Raw genomic sequence first — 14206 nt, forward strand, 5'->3', positions numbered from 1 at the left:
ACTGAATATTTGTTTCCTTATTCGTTTTATTACAATTATTTCTATCCCACCTTTCAGGATAGAAATCTCTCCAAAGCGGCTTACAAACTATGTAATAAAATCTGTATAAACAACATCAAACAATGTACAACTCAAAAGGATCTGTCCAATGGGGACAACTGATGATAGAAAGCCCTGTGGGGGAAAGGGAGGGCAGTCCAACCGGAGCAGGGGCCCGAGTGTGTGTGTGTGTGTGTGTGTGTGCTGCTTTGCACACCTGCCTCTCCCTCTCTTTCCCAAAGGCCAGCCGGTGGCGCTATCACGGTGGGTGGGAGGCAAAAGCTCAGCCCGGTTGCCCACCCCCTTTTAAAAAATAAGAAGAAAGGACGCTGTGGCAACCAACGTTGGCTCTAGTGGGCCCCATTGATGGTACCACTCTCTGGTGGTCTATTCGGGCCGTCCCAGGCTATGGAACCCTGGACATTTGCCCATAGGCCCAGTTCCAATTACCCCACTGTAGCTGTATGTGTGTCTTCTGTCTCTCCGTCATTTTCCTCTTTGTCTCTTAAAACGAATGCTTTGCTTAGTTTAATCATTCAGGAAGGGTTGACTAAATGTCATCTGTAGACCTTAGCCAACGGATGTTTCTCCATTTGCACTCAGTTAAATTTAGTAACAAATACCCCGTGGCTAATGAAAAGGGACCAGGAGTGATGTTTGAGTGGGAGGCATGTCTGCTGGGGGAAGGTTTGATAGCTGACTCCTGGTTCCATTCAGTTAGCTGGAAGGCTTGATGTTCAGGATTCACTCTGGGGGGTCTTAGAAAGGGCCTGCAAGCAAAATTGCTGGAGGCACAGGCCACCCTGCCCCCAAAACGCTTTCCACTCCAATTCATGCCCCCTCGGCCTTCTCTCTCATCTGACCCCACTAATTCCCTCCAACAGAACGGAAATGTCAAGACATTTAAAATCCAGCGCTGTGTATAGGCAGCCTACATGTCACACACAGTTCCCGCTGAGCTTGGTCCAAACCTGCGGAGAATGCTGAGCGGATGTTACGCATCAAATGGCAGCCTCCTTCTACTAAGCATTTCCCTCTATTCCCCGCCCCCCCTCCTGGATCCTGGTCCCATCATCCTCGCAAAGATTTTTCAACGCCAACGTTTCGTTTCTAAGAGATCCCTTCCCAGTTTGCACACACACACACACACAGACACCCCTCTTAAAAATGGCCAAGCCAAAGACCAGAGTTGATTGCGAACATTCTCTGACCTCACAAAAGGCCAAGCCAATGAGGGCACGTTTTTCAGGAAGACGATGAGCTTCTTCAGACAGGGGGAAATTCATTTCCCTACTGTCACTCTGCCTCCTGCTTGCTCTTTCCGTCCGACAACAGGGACGGAAAGAGCAAGCAAGCAACAACCACGTTGCCCATTCAGTTGCCATTTTTATGGCACAGCTTCCCTTGCACACAGCAGGAAATGGTGGCCAATATTGGGACAGGCAACAAAACCCAGATTTTCTGGGTCTTATTTTGTGACGGAAAAAAGAGCAGAAGGAGCAGGAGGAACGCTGCGTCGTCAAAATGTCCCACAAAGAAACCATTGTGTAGCATTGTGTATCATGTAAGCCTCTTTCTCACATGCCCACCTAGCCCATCCATCCATGCACACCCCTCGAGATAGAGATAAGGGTAAATTATCCACGGAGAGGGAGGGGGAGAAAAACCATGCCACGTGTGCCAGCCACACGATTGTTACCTCACTTTCTCATTGTTTCGGGGCCAAAACCCCATGGGGTTCCTGCCAGATGACATAGGAAACACCGTAGATGACCACTAACCATCTTGCAGACACGCTAAGCCACTGTGGCACATGTTCCTCATGTTGTAGCCTTGAATTTTCCTGCATTGGCATGGGGTTAGACTACATGATATTTGAAGTCTCTTCCAATTCCTATGATTCTGTGGATCAACTGAGTTTTGAATTGCGCACTTCTAGCTTATGTCTCGTACTCCCTAACCACTATGCTATACTGCCCTTCCTGCCACAACAACTTGCTTGCCTTAGTTGCAGATTCTCCAAAGGAATCAAAATTGTGAGTATCTCCACGCCCATTTCAGGGCCACCATTCCCCCTGCCCCAACTGTAACATGCCAACTTCTGGCTCAGTCCCCACCCCCACCCCCCACTTCACACTACATGATCTTGGCTCAAGGATATCAGCTGAAATCAATTTCTCCGGCTGACTTATAAAATCAAGTTTAGGAAGCCAGATAAAAATAGAATAATTCCCACTGTCAGCCGCTGTGAATAGAGGCAATTGTCCTGCAAATCAGTAACACTTGTCTTGAGTGCCTTTTTGAGACCACGTTTTTGCCAAGAGAAACACTGCAAGTCTCCAGTATCAAAGGGAGTGGTGTGTGTGCCTTTTCAAACCATTTTAAAAATATTTAGTTACAAAAGCCAGAAAAAATATAAGTGTGTGGCAAGGATAAGGCTAAAGCTGCTATCTTTCCGGCGCCAGGTTAAGACTTTCCTCTTTGCCCAGGCATATGGCGGCACATCTTAATCACCCACATGTTTAGTTTTTTTAATGGTTTGTAATGCTTTATGTGTGTATGTTCTGTGTTTTAGAAATTTTAAATTTTGTATACTCGTTTTAATCTTAATTTTAGAATTTCTGTAAAACGCCCGGCTATGGGAGCGGTATATAAGTGCAATCAATCAAAATCAATCAATCAATAAGATGGCACAGAAACGGGAATAGTACGAAACTGGCTGAAGCTGTTCCACTGTGTAAATTAAGCAGGTTGGGCTAGGGTGACCATATGAAAAGGAGGACAGGACTTCTGTATCTTTAACAGTTGCCTAGAAAAGGGAATTTCAGCCGGTGTCATTGGTATATACGGGGAACCTGGTGAAATGCCCTCTTCATCACCACATTTAAAGCTGCAGGAGCTATACGAGAGTGACCAGATTTAAAAGAGGGCAGGGCACCTGCAACTTCAACTGTTGCGATGAAGAGGGAATTTCATCAGGTTCCCCATATATACAAATGACAACTGGTGAAATCTCATTTTCAATACAACTGTTAAAGACACAGGAGCCCTGTCCTCCTTTTCATAGGGTCACCCTAGGTTGGGCCCTTTAAGCTGTCTTCATCGAAGACTTCCTGGGGGAGCTATATTTATTTATTATTTATTTAAAGTATTTTCATTGCACTGCTTGGCAAAAAAGGGTTTACATGCAATCAATAAAATAAAGCTGTTGCATCGCAACTCTGCTCTCTCCCTTGACTGAACAACCGAGAAGCAGGCTTGTGTTGGGAGGGAGGAGTATTTGGGTGCTTGGGTAGCTGGAGTCGGTGTCTGTTGTGATCAACACTGAATGTACCAGAAAGCCCGTCACAAGAGGATCAAATAGTTTATCAGTTAGAGTCATGTTTGTATTAAGTTCTTTGTATCTTTAACAGTTGCCTTGAAAAGGAAATTTCAGCAGGTATCATTTGTATGCATGCCGCACCTGGTGAAATTCCCTCTTCATCACAGCAGTTAAAGCTGCAGGAGCCCTGCCCTCTTTTGTAACTGGTCACTCTAGTATAGCTCCTGCAGCTTTAACTGTTGGGATGAAGAGGGAATTTCACCAGGTGCTGCATGCATACAAATGACAGCTGCTGAAATTCTCTTTTCTATGTAACTGTTAAAGATACAGGAGCCCAGTCCTCCTTTTCAAATGGTCACCCTAGTCTGTGTGTGTCCCATAATGCAATTCTCAGGCTTGCTTCCTGGTTCTAACTGCTCTCCCTGTGACCGATATGTTCTTCTAATGACAGTTTATTCAGAAGTCTCCAAGAAGTGTTGATAACTTTAGTCATCACTCCTAGAGTTCATCCACACCAAGCAGGATATTCCACTATGAAAGCAGTATGAAAGCAGTATGTAAAAGGCAGGAGCCACACGACTGCTTTATAGCGGCATTGAAGTGCGCTGACAACTGTTGGGGCCCGTTGACACATACTTCAGACCGCTTTCATACCACTTTCATAGTGTCATATCCTGCCTGGTGTAGATGCGTCATGAGCCCCAACAGTTGTCAGTGCACTTCAATACCGCTATAAAGCAGCAGTGTGGCTCCTGCCTTTTATATACTGCTTCCATACTGCTTTCATGGTGGAATTATCCTGCTTGGTGTAGATGATCCCCTAGTCTATGTTCTAAGAATAAACAAATTCATTTTTTTTTGTGTTCTCTAGCATTAAAAGATTGCCTCTAGCATCGTTCTTTAAGAACACACAAATTAAGACTTCCGCCAATATGTTGTTCATCCGTGGGTCACAGCAATGGACGCAGGAAATACACAGGCCACGACAAATCCATTTACCCAGGGGGCGAGGGGGACTACAGGGCCAGGCCCTCCATGTTCTAGCGAATGAATAAGAAGATATGCCATCATGGTGAGGCATACCTTCAGGGCGGCTTTTCTGTCTGGCTCTTGCTTAAGGCAAGAGGCTCAAATTTGAATGCCAGAAGCCCGGCTGGTTATCTCTGCGCAAGCAGAGATCCCAGCTTAAAAGCAATCCCCTCTCCTTCGGTCTGCAACCTTTTTGCAGTCACTCAGTTGTAATGTTTCGGACTGCTAGCCCGAATGGTGAAGGAGCAAATACCATAAACCATGCTGCCCAGCCTGCAGCAAGAGCCTCGTGTGGCGCAGAGCAGTAAAGCAGCAGTTACTGCAGCTGAAACTCTCCCCACGGCCTGAGTTCGATCCCAGCGGAAGCTCGATTCAGGCAGCCGGCTCGGGTCAACTCAGCCTTCCATCCTCCCGAGGTCGGTAAAATGAGTACCCAGCTAGCTGGGGGAAAGGGAATAACGGCCGGGGAAGGCAGCGGCAAACCACCCTGCTATAAGGCCTGCCAAGAAAATGTCAGCGAAAGCTGGCGTTCCTCCAAGAGTCAGTAATGACTCAGTGTTTGCATGAGAGGTTCCTTTCCTTTCTTTCCAGCCTGCAGCATGCCTCCCTGCTAGCCCTCAATGCCCCCCTAAAACTCAGATTGAAAAGGAAAAAGAAATGGCAGTAAGCCACTATGGAGGCTTACTAAGGACAGATTTAGCTTGTTGCTATGGCAAACTTCCAGTTTCCTTTTTTTGGGAGGTCCGTGCTGTGTGGGGATGGGTGGCATGTGCATGCAAGCCCTTCAGGGACTGGGGCAGAATTGCCCCCTAGACTGCATTGTTGCCCACTCCTGCCATAAAGAGACAAGAAATAAGAGAGAGAGAATAAAAGAATTCAGCAGAATCTAGGTGCTTTTTCCCCTTTTCTTTGATGGACTTCCTACTTCAGATCAGCGCTATGTACAGTTGTTGGCATATCTAATTTCGGCAGGCATTAAACAAATGCTCAATGTTTTTTTCTTTCTTTTTACAAGTTGACTTTATGCATGTTTACTCAGAGGTAAGCACCACTGAGTTCAGTGGAGTTTACTCTCACATAAGGATGCATAGGATTGCAGTCTGAGAATCACAGTTTGGAACAGCTGGAAGTTGGGGAGTGTTTTCGAATCGGCAAACATTTCTTCCATCCACCCACACTTTCTTTTGAATGGAACATTTTACTCAGTTTTTTTGGAAGTACAACACCTTGGGCTTATGGAAATATTAACAAATTCATACGAACAGGTTTTATACTTTGCCAAATATTGGATTTTCTCATTAAGAGCAAAGTGGTATCTTCTTATGACAGTGAGATAGTATCAAATCATTCATCATGCCGGCCGGATATTGGAGGATGAAACAAAGAAGCCTGCATACCCCAAATTTGGTTTCATCATGGATTCTAACTCAAAATTCATACATTCCAGTGTAGCTTTTCCAAGGGCTTTGCTAGACCTGCCGGGATAAGCCGGCAGGGAGGCAGGGCGACGGCACGCTGACATTAGCACGCGCCGCCTCGGCTTCCAGACGCGGGACGCGCAGGGACTTCGGGATCCCTGCAGCGTCTGCCATTTTTTTTTTTTTTAGTTTAAAGGGGCCACGTGCGGCCCGAAGACTCCGGACCAGGTAAGTCCAGTTTTTTTTAAAAAATGAAGCCCCCCATCCCTGTCCCCGGCCTTGCCCTGGCAGCGCCGCTCGCCCCGGGCAATGCCCCCCATGCCAGGTCTTGCCCTGGCAGTGCCGCTCGCCTGCTTGCTCAGGCGGCGGCGCCCAGCGCTCTCTCTCTCACCCGCCCTCCCCCTTTGCCCTCCCCCCTTGCCATCCTTCCCCCTGCCCCTCTCTTCCCCCCCCGGCCGATGGGCACAGCGCTCGTATGAGCGCTGTGCCAGGTCCGTGGCTTTTCGCGGCTACTCGCAAGCCACGGACCTTCCTAGACGTTTCGCAGCTCCGGCCTGAGGCCGGGGCTGCGAAAAAGGCGTGCCATAAGCGACTTCGCTTATGGCGCGTTAGAGGAGGCCTCAGTGCATCCTGGGCCCGGATTCCCCTGTGCGTCATCTGGACGCACAGCAAGGAAACCGGGTCTCAAGGCACGTTAAGGCCTCGTCTAGGAATGCCCCAAATCCCAAGAACAGAGCGTTTCAGTGACCCAGCTTAAAAACCAAACCAAACCCTGGACCTGAGAAGTACACTCTAGCCCAGGGAAGTCTATCTTCTTTTATCCCAAGGTCCAAAGGCCATTTCAGAGAAGCTCTTGAAGGGCTGCATTCCAGGGGTGGGCGGGGCTAATGTCAAAAGGGGCGGGACCAAAAACACCTCTCTATTTTAGGGTAAAGTTTCTACTGCCGGTAATGGAGCTTTAGGAGAGGTGTTTTAACTTTTCCAAATGGGGGAAAACCCTCACAAAAGCCAGGCCCTCAGGGGAAAGGGTGTGGGGCCAGGGGAAGGTTGTGTGGATATCTAGGGAATGCCCGAGGGCCGGGCTGAGACCTCAGCTGAGGTTCTGCACCCTTGCTGTACAGGGTGGGTCTTCTCCTCAGCCATGGCTGGTGGAATAGGGCTCAAGACTCATCTCCTGGTTGTGTGTTGGCTAAGAGAGGTATGTATGTGTGATATTAAATCCTACCCCCACTCAGCTGTCTCATGTATCTCTTCACCTCTGTCATTGCTAAAACATGGATGTTTTAGTCCCGCGCATTTTGACTTTAGCCCCGCCCACCACACCTGAAAAAACAATATTGTAGAGTTGGAAAATGTGCAGAAAAGGGCAACTAAAATGATCAAGGGTCTGGAGCATTGGAGCAACTCCCCTATGAGGGAAGGTTACAACAGCTGGGATTGTTCAGCATGGAAAAAAGGAGGGTGAGGGGAGACATGACAGAGGTGTACAAAATTATGCATGGTGTGGAGAATGTGGACGCGGAGATGTTTTTCTCCCTCTCTCAAAATACTAGAACCCAGTGGGGGTCATCCCATGAAGCTGATGGATGGGAAACCCAGGACAAATAAAAGGAAGGACTTCTTCACACAATGCATAGTTTAATTATAGAATGCACTACCGCAAGATGTAGTGATGGCCACCCATTTGGATGGCTTTAAAAGGGGGTTGGATAAATTCCTGGAGGCGAAGGCTATCCATGGCACTGGTCCTGACGCTGTGTGCTGCCTCCAGCATCAGAGGCAGTAAGCCTGTGTGCACCAGTTGCTGGGGAACATGGGTGGGAGTGTGCTGTTGTACCCATGTCCTGTTTGTGGGTCCCTAGTAGACAGCTGGTTGGCCACTGTGTGAACAGAGTGCTGGACTAGATGGACCCTTGGACTGATCCAGCAGGGCTCTTCTCATGTTCTTAACGTGGTTTTTACAGGGGGGGCCCTTTGTACAAATCGGCCCTGAGGTTCACTGGAGGAGAAATGCTTCTCTAGCCTTCACGCCTCTTGCAAAGCGAACTTATCAATTCTGTGCCGAGCGTAATGCTGAACTGCTTTTGGCATCTGGCAAAAAGTGGGGTGGGGATAGTGCGGAGCAAAGGGAAGACAAACATCTGGAAGTCTTTTGTTTCTGAAGCGCCTTCGCATACAACAAAGGGGAGAGACACTGACCGGACCAATGATATGGTCCATGCTCAATTTAGCTTGTTAAGTTTGTTCCTTAAAGCAAGACTGAGTTGCCAAGGATGCAGCTGCACAGACTGGATTTTCCCAAGGGGTGGGTGGCTGGGAAAACTTTCTAATATTACCATATTCTTTTCTACTCCTTAATAACTGGACCAGGGTACCTAGAGCAGGAGTAGGAAGAAGGAGGATTTCCAGGTGTTTTGGCCAGTGGACAGGAATGCTGGGAATTGAAGTCCAAAAGATGGCAGAGCAGCTTTTGAACTAAATCCTAGGGGAAAGCAGACAGACGCTGGAAGCATCCGGTTCTGGTTAAATCATCCCGAGGGAATGGAGATGAAAATGTTTTTGATTGTCCAGATGGAGAAGTGGAGCAAAGAGGTCATGAGCATGAAAGCCAATCAAAGAGGCTAACATATAAATAAATAAATGCCCACACCAGAGAGATCCAGGGACAGACACCATGTATAGTGAAGCTGATTGGTGGGGGATTCAGGACAGATGAAAGGAAGGACTTTTTCACACGGCGCATAGTTAAATTATGGAATTCACTACCACAAGTTGTGGCGATGGCCACCGATTTGGATGGCTTTAAAAGGGGGTTGGCTAAATCCCTGGAGGAGAAGGCTATCAATGGCTCCTAGTTCTGATGACTATGTGTTCTGTTACTTGTTTGGACTTCAATTCCCAGCATTCCTGGCCATTGGCCATGCTGGTAGGGGCTTCTGGGAGTTGTAGTCCAAAACGTATCAGAAGCAGTAAAGCCGTATACCCCAGTTGCTAGGAAACTTGTGTGGGAAGGTGCTATTGCACCCGTGTCCTGCTTGTGGGTCCCTGGTCTGCAGCGGGTTGGCCCCTGTGTGAACAGAGTGCTGGACTAGCTGGACCCGTGGTCTGATCCAGCGGGGCTCTTCCGATGTTCTTAAGTCCAAAGCATCTAGAGATCTCCCTTCTGCCCACCTGGAAGGTTCACCTGTCTCCACAAATGTCTGCCTAGATCCTAAGATCTTCATCTAAAGATAACCCTAACCCTAACACTTCCCCAGGATCCCATGCAGGGTTGCACAACCTCAAAGGACAAATTGGGCCTTCCTAGGGGTCCCAACCAGGCACAAAAGCCAGGACACCTTTTCCTGGCCCCACCCCCATTTTCCCTGATCACCAATTGTTGGGGGGATTTGTGGATTTTTTCCTCCCCCCCCCCCGCCCATTCTAAAAGGTTGAAATGCCTCTTCTGAGGCTTAGGGCGTTGCTAGACGTACCGGGTGTTCCGTCGTTGAGGAGCGGTGAAAGCGGCTTTTCCCGTTCAGCCGTGACGCCTCATCATCCACACCTGCCTTCGATTTGTGGCGGAAGTTTGCGCCGGTTGTGCTGCTGCCGCCGCGAGAACGGTTGCGCAGCCACACCGGCCTGATTGCCGCGGCTTTTTTTTTCGCTCGCTGCACGGTTTGCGCACGTCCGAAAGACCGCAAACTTGCGCAGCCGTCAGCGATGCCGCCGCCGGCCCTGGCGGCGGCAGCGGCGGCAGTGCCAGTGCCAGCCGAAGTGCTGCTGGTGCTGTTGAGGGTCAACATTGATGCGCTCACTTCCTGATGGGGGTCGTGGCGGGTGTCATATGACCCGAGGTCAATCGTCTGCATGGCCACTCTGTGCCTACATCTCCCATCATGCCTCTGAGGTGTCGGCGGCGATGATCGCCTCTGTGCCCTCTGCCCCATCCCAAGGAGCCAACCCACATCTGGCCGTAGCCATGGCAGCAGCCCACAAACAGCTCTGCCCTCTGCCAGCCTGGTACCCACACTAACAGGCAGCGTACAGCACCGCCATTATGCGGCCACGGTAGCTGCCCACCGCAAGGAGTCACCAGCCACTTTTCCGGTCCTCCGTTCCTGCGCAAACTGTCACTGGGGAAATAAAAAAAAAAAGCCGCTCCGCCGCGCTGCCCCAGCTGCCGGACTGCGCGCAAATGGCGGAGGCGGCTTGACCGAAGCCGCTGACCACTCCCCCTTAGCACGCCTTTTCCTGCCCAGTGCGGACCGCAGTGACCTCACATCCTCCCACACGTACTCCGAATTACCGCGGGACAGCAGGAAAAGGCGTCCTAAAACTCACTTTTTTAAAGTCGGGAGAAAGAGGCTTCACCGCGGGATAACGGCGGATCCTCGTGAACGTCATCTGGAAGCCTCGACGTGACTGCGGAAGGTAACGCGCGCTAGAGCCTCGTCTAGTAACGCCCTTAGTGACTGGCAGGATGAGCTTTAAGCTGGAATATACTGGTATTTGGGGGGCCCTCCCCTTTGCCTTCAACCTCGCCCATCGCTGGGCTGCGGTTCCTGAAAACTTGTCCAAAATGCAGTTCGGCCCCCAGGCTGAAAGAGGTTCTTCAACACTGATCCACTGGAACCAGGCCTGTCTGAGTTCCCTCATTGGGGAATATCCTCACCAGAGAGCTTTGCCTTGATGTCATTTGGGTGTAGGGTGACCCTATGAAAAGGAGGACAGGGCTCCTGTACCTTTAACAGTCGCATAGAAAAGGAAATTTCAGCAGGTGTCATTTGTATATATGGAGAACCTGGTGAAATTCCCTCTTTGTCACCACAGTTAAAGGTGCAGGAGCTATACCAGAGTGACCATATTTAAAAGAGGGCAGGGCACTTGCAGCTTTAACTGTTGTTATGAAGAGGGAATTTCACCAGGTTCTCCATATATACAAATGATACCTGCTGAAATTTCCTTTTCAAGGCAACTGTTAAAGATACAGGAGCCCTGTCCTCCTTTTCATATGGTCACCCTAGCTTTAACTGTTGTATTGAAGAGGGAGTTTCACCAGGTGCTGCATACATACAAATGACACCTGCTGAAATTCCCTTTTTTGTACAAGTGTTAAAGATAAAGAAGTCCTGTCCTACTTTCCATAGGGTCACCCTAACTCTGGTCTGGGCTTGGAGTAGGGTTGTATAGGGTGACCCTGTGGAAAGGAGGACAGGGCTCCTGTATCTTTAACAGTTGCCTTGAAAAGGAAATTTCAGCAGGTGTCATTTGTATATATGAAGAACCTGGTGAAATTACCTCTTCAGCACACCAGTTAAAGCTGCAGGAGCTATACTAGAGTGACCATATTTAAAAGAGGGCAGGGCTCCTGCAGTTTTAACTGGGTGATGAAGAGGGAATTTCACCAAGTTCCCCATATATACAAATGACACCTGCTGAAATTTCCTTTTCAAGGCAACTGTTAAAGATACAGGAGCCCTGTCCTCCTTTCCAAGGGGTCACCCTATTTGGGTGTTTTTGAAAATTTTCTCAAGCATTTTGATTCAATGCGATCTGTTTTATTTTGGCTGGGTGCATCGTTTGTTTATCACTCCTAATGATTTCGCAGGGTTTTTTAAAAGCAGATCTTGTTTCTTTTTTAACGTGCATGTTTTAAATTTGTTTCATTGTGTTGGAAAGATCGCAAGCTGCCCTGGGAATTCCACTGAAAGCCCGGAGAGAAACCCCCAAAGCAAACAAACAAATTAGAGCCATCTGTGTGAACTGGGTCTGTGGCCAAGTCACTATTAAATGGGTGGGTGGGTGGGAAACTTTCAAGCCCAGCATGGGGACGGAGAGCGGTGCCGAGGGGTGCGCTTCTCCCATAATGCTTTAGGGTGGATTCCTGCATTGAGCAGGGGGCTGGACTTGATGGCCTTATAGATCCCTTCCAACTCTACTATTCTATGATTCTATGTTTTTTTCCCAATTTTTCTCCTTTGAGGCTTACTTTGCTGGGGGAACAACAGCTTAAATCCCCCCATCCCCAAAAGTTTCAGGAAGGGCTTAGCAGCAGCTGCACCCAATGCAGCTTGTATTGCCACACACTATGTACATTGATGGTGCTATATAAATAATAACAATAATAATAATAATAATAATAATAATAATAATAATAACAACAACAACAACAACAACAATCCTGCTTCATAGCAATTTGACAGTACCAGGATGATCAGGGGTCTGGAAACAAAGCCCTATGAAGAGAGACTGAAAGAACTGGGCATGTTTAGCCTGGAGAAGAGAAGATTGAGGGGAGACATGATAGCACTCTTCAGATACTTCAAAGGTTGTCACACAGAGGAGGGCCAGGATCTCTTCTCGATCCTCCCAGAGTGCAGGACATGGAATAACGGGCTCAAGATAAAGGAAGCCAGATTCCAGCTGGACATCAGGAAAAACTTCCTGACTGTTAGAGCAGTACGACAATGGAACCAGTTACCTAGGGAGGTGGTGGGCTCTCCCACGCTAGAGGCCTTCAAGAGGCAGCTGGACAACCCTCTGTCAGGGATGCTTTAGAGTGGATTCCTGCATTGAGCAGGGGGTTGGACTCGATGGCCTTGTAGGCCCCTTCCAACTCTGCTATTCTATGATCCTATGATTCTATGTCTCCCCTCAGCCTCCTCTTTTCCAAGCTGAGCAATTCCAGCTGTTACACCCTTCCCTCGTAGGGGAGATACTCCAGCCCCTTAATCATTTTAGTTGCCCCCTTTATCACAACCGTTAAAGCTGCTAAAGTATAGCTAGAGTGAGCAGATACAAAAGAAGGCAGGGCTCCTGCAGCTTGAACAGTTGTGATGAAGAGGGGAATTTCACCAGGTGCTGCATGCCTACAAAAGACGCCTGCTGAAAAGTCCCTTCTCTATACAACTGTTCAAGATACAGGAGCCTTGTCCTCCTTTTCATAGGTTCACCCTAGTGTGTCTATATAGTAAATAAATAGAATAGTATAGATACGCACTTAGAAGGGGGAATGAGGGATTATTGGGGAAGTGGATGGGGAGAAAGATGCAGTTGTTTACAGGCTGTGGCTGTCCCTGCTGACTTTGGGGGGTGACCCTCTGATTCCTGACCCTCTTTGAATGAATCCCTCCCCACCCCACACCAAAGCTCTCTGCCTGTTTGGAAGCCAAGGGTTAAGGAGGAAGAGAAAGATCCAAAGGAACGAGAAAGAGCACGGATCTTATTAATATCATCTTTCTTTTTTATAGCCTCTCTGTGCATTGCTTTTGCCAGGGCTGCCTTCCGGGAGTCACATTTTCCTAGAAAATATCAAAACGGGGGGCGGGGGAGACTCAGCTACCGCTGCACTGGCTACCCACCAAACATTTTGTGTGTGTGCTTTTTGGCACAAAATCATTGTTTAGGGCTGAGCGAAAAGTTCTCAGGTTAGAACTTTCAGACTGAATTTGGGGGGAAGGGGTGTGTGGGCAGTGAAATGGGGAGAGGAGAAAAAAGGGGGGGTTAAACTGCTCCCTCCCAGAAGCCACCAGGAAACTATATCAGTCTTCTTGAACCCGACGTTTTTGGAACCACCATGTTCCAAAGTAGGAGGTACCAAGAGCCAGTGTGGTGTAGTAGCTAAAGTGTTGGACTGGGAGTTGGGAGATCCGGGTTCTAGTCCCCACTCAGCCATGGAAAATCCATTGGGGGACTTTGAACCACTCCCAGACTCTCAGCCCAACCTACCTCACAGGGTTGTTGTTGTGAGGATAAAATGGAGAGGAGGAGGATTATGTAGGCCACGTTGGGTTCCTTGAAGGAAAAATGCAGTAAATAAATGCAAATAATAATATTAAAAAGAAGAAGAAGAAGAAGAAGAAGAAGAAGAAGAAGAAGAAGAAGAAGAAGAAGAGGAGGAGGAGGAGGAGGAGGAGGAGGAGGAGTGCTCTACAGTGGAAATAACCTTCATGCCTCTACCTTGTGAATTCAACTCTCTCCCCTCCGCTCCCAATTCAGTAGAAATCCCCACTCCGCTTTCTCGGCTTGCAAATACAACCAAAAACACGGCCTGTTTTTGTTCAGCATCAGCTCTGTTTTAAGTTGCGATGTGAGAACCCTCCAGAGTCACAATTCCATCTCCACTCTCTGTTTTCCCAGCCCAGAGCAACGGAGTTCTGCAAGAAATCCAACCCGCCCTGAGCTTCCATTTCCCCCTGACATCTTTCTCTTATTAGCAATTTCATGCATTGCTTACAGGCTCCAGATGTTGTTCACACATGACACAATGAGAGCGGTTGGGCTGTCCAGCGACTCAAGGCCACTCTTGGCTTCATGGGAATATTTGGCCATGTTTGATCAAGCGGTCAAATGTTCAGAGGTCAAGGTCTGACACCACTTGAGTAGTAAGTTGATGGGCATCCAACCCCAAAAGGAA

At 48.4% G+C, this 14206-nt stretch overlaps 1 protein-coding gene across 1 annotated transcript in view; it reads right to left on the reverse strand.

The window, feature by feature from the left end:
• The window catches only part of VIPR1 (vasoactive intestinal peptide receptor 1), a 49796-nt gene that overhangs the window by 33422 nt on the left and 2168 nt on the right, over positions 1-14206 (reverse strand). The gene's annotated exons all lie outside the window — the stretch shown is intronic.

Source organism: Elgaria multicarinata, chromosome 1 (assembly GCF_023053635.1).
Source record: "Elgaria multicarinata webbii isolate HBS135686 ecotype San Diego chromosome 1, rElgMul1.1.pri, whole genome shotgun sequence".
Lineage (NCBI taxonomy): Eukaryota > Metazoa > Chordata > Lepidosauria > Squamata > Anguidae > Elgaria > Elgaria multicarinata.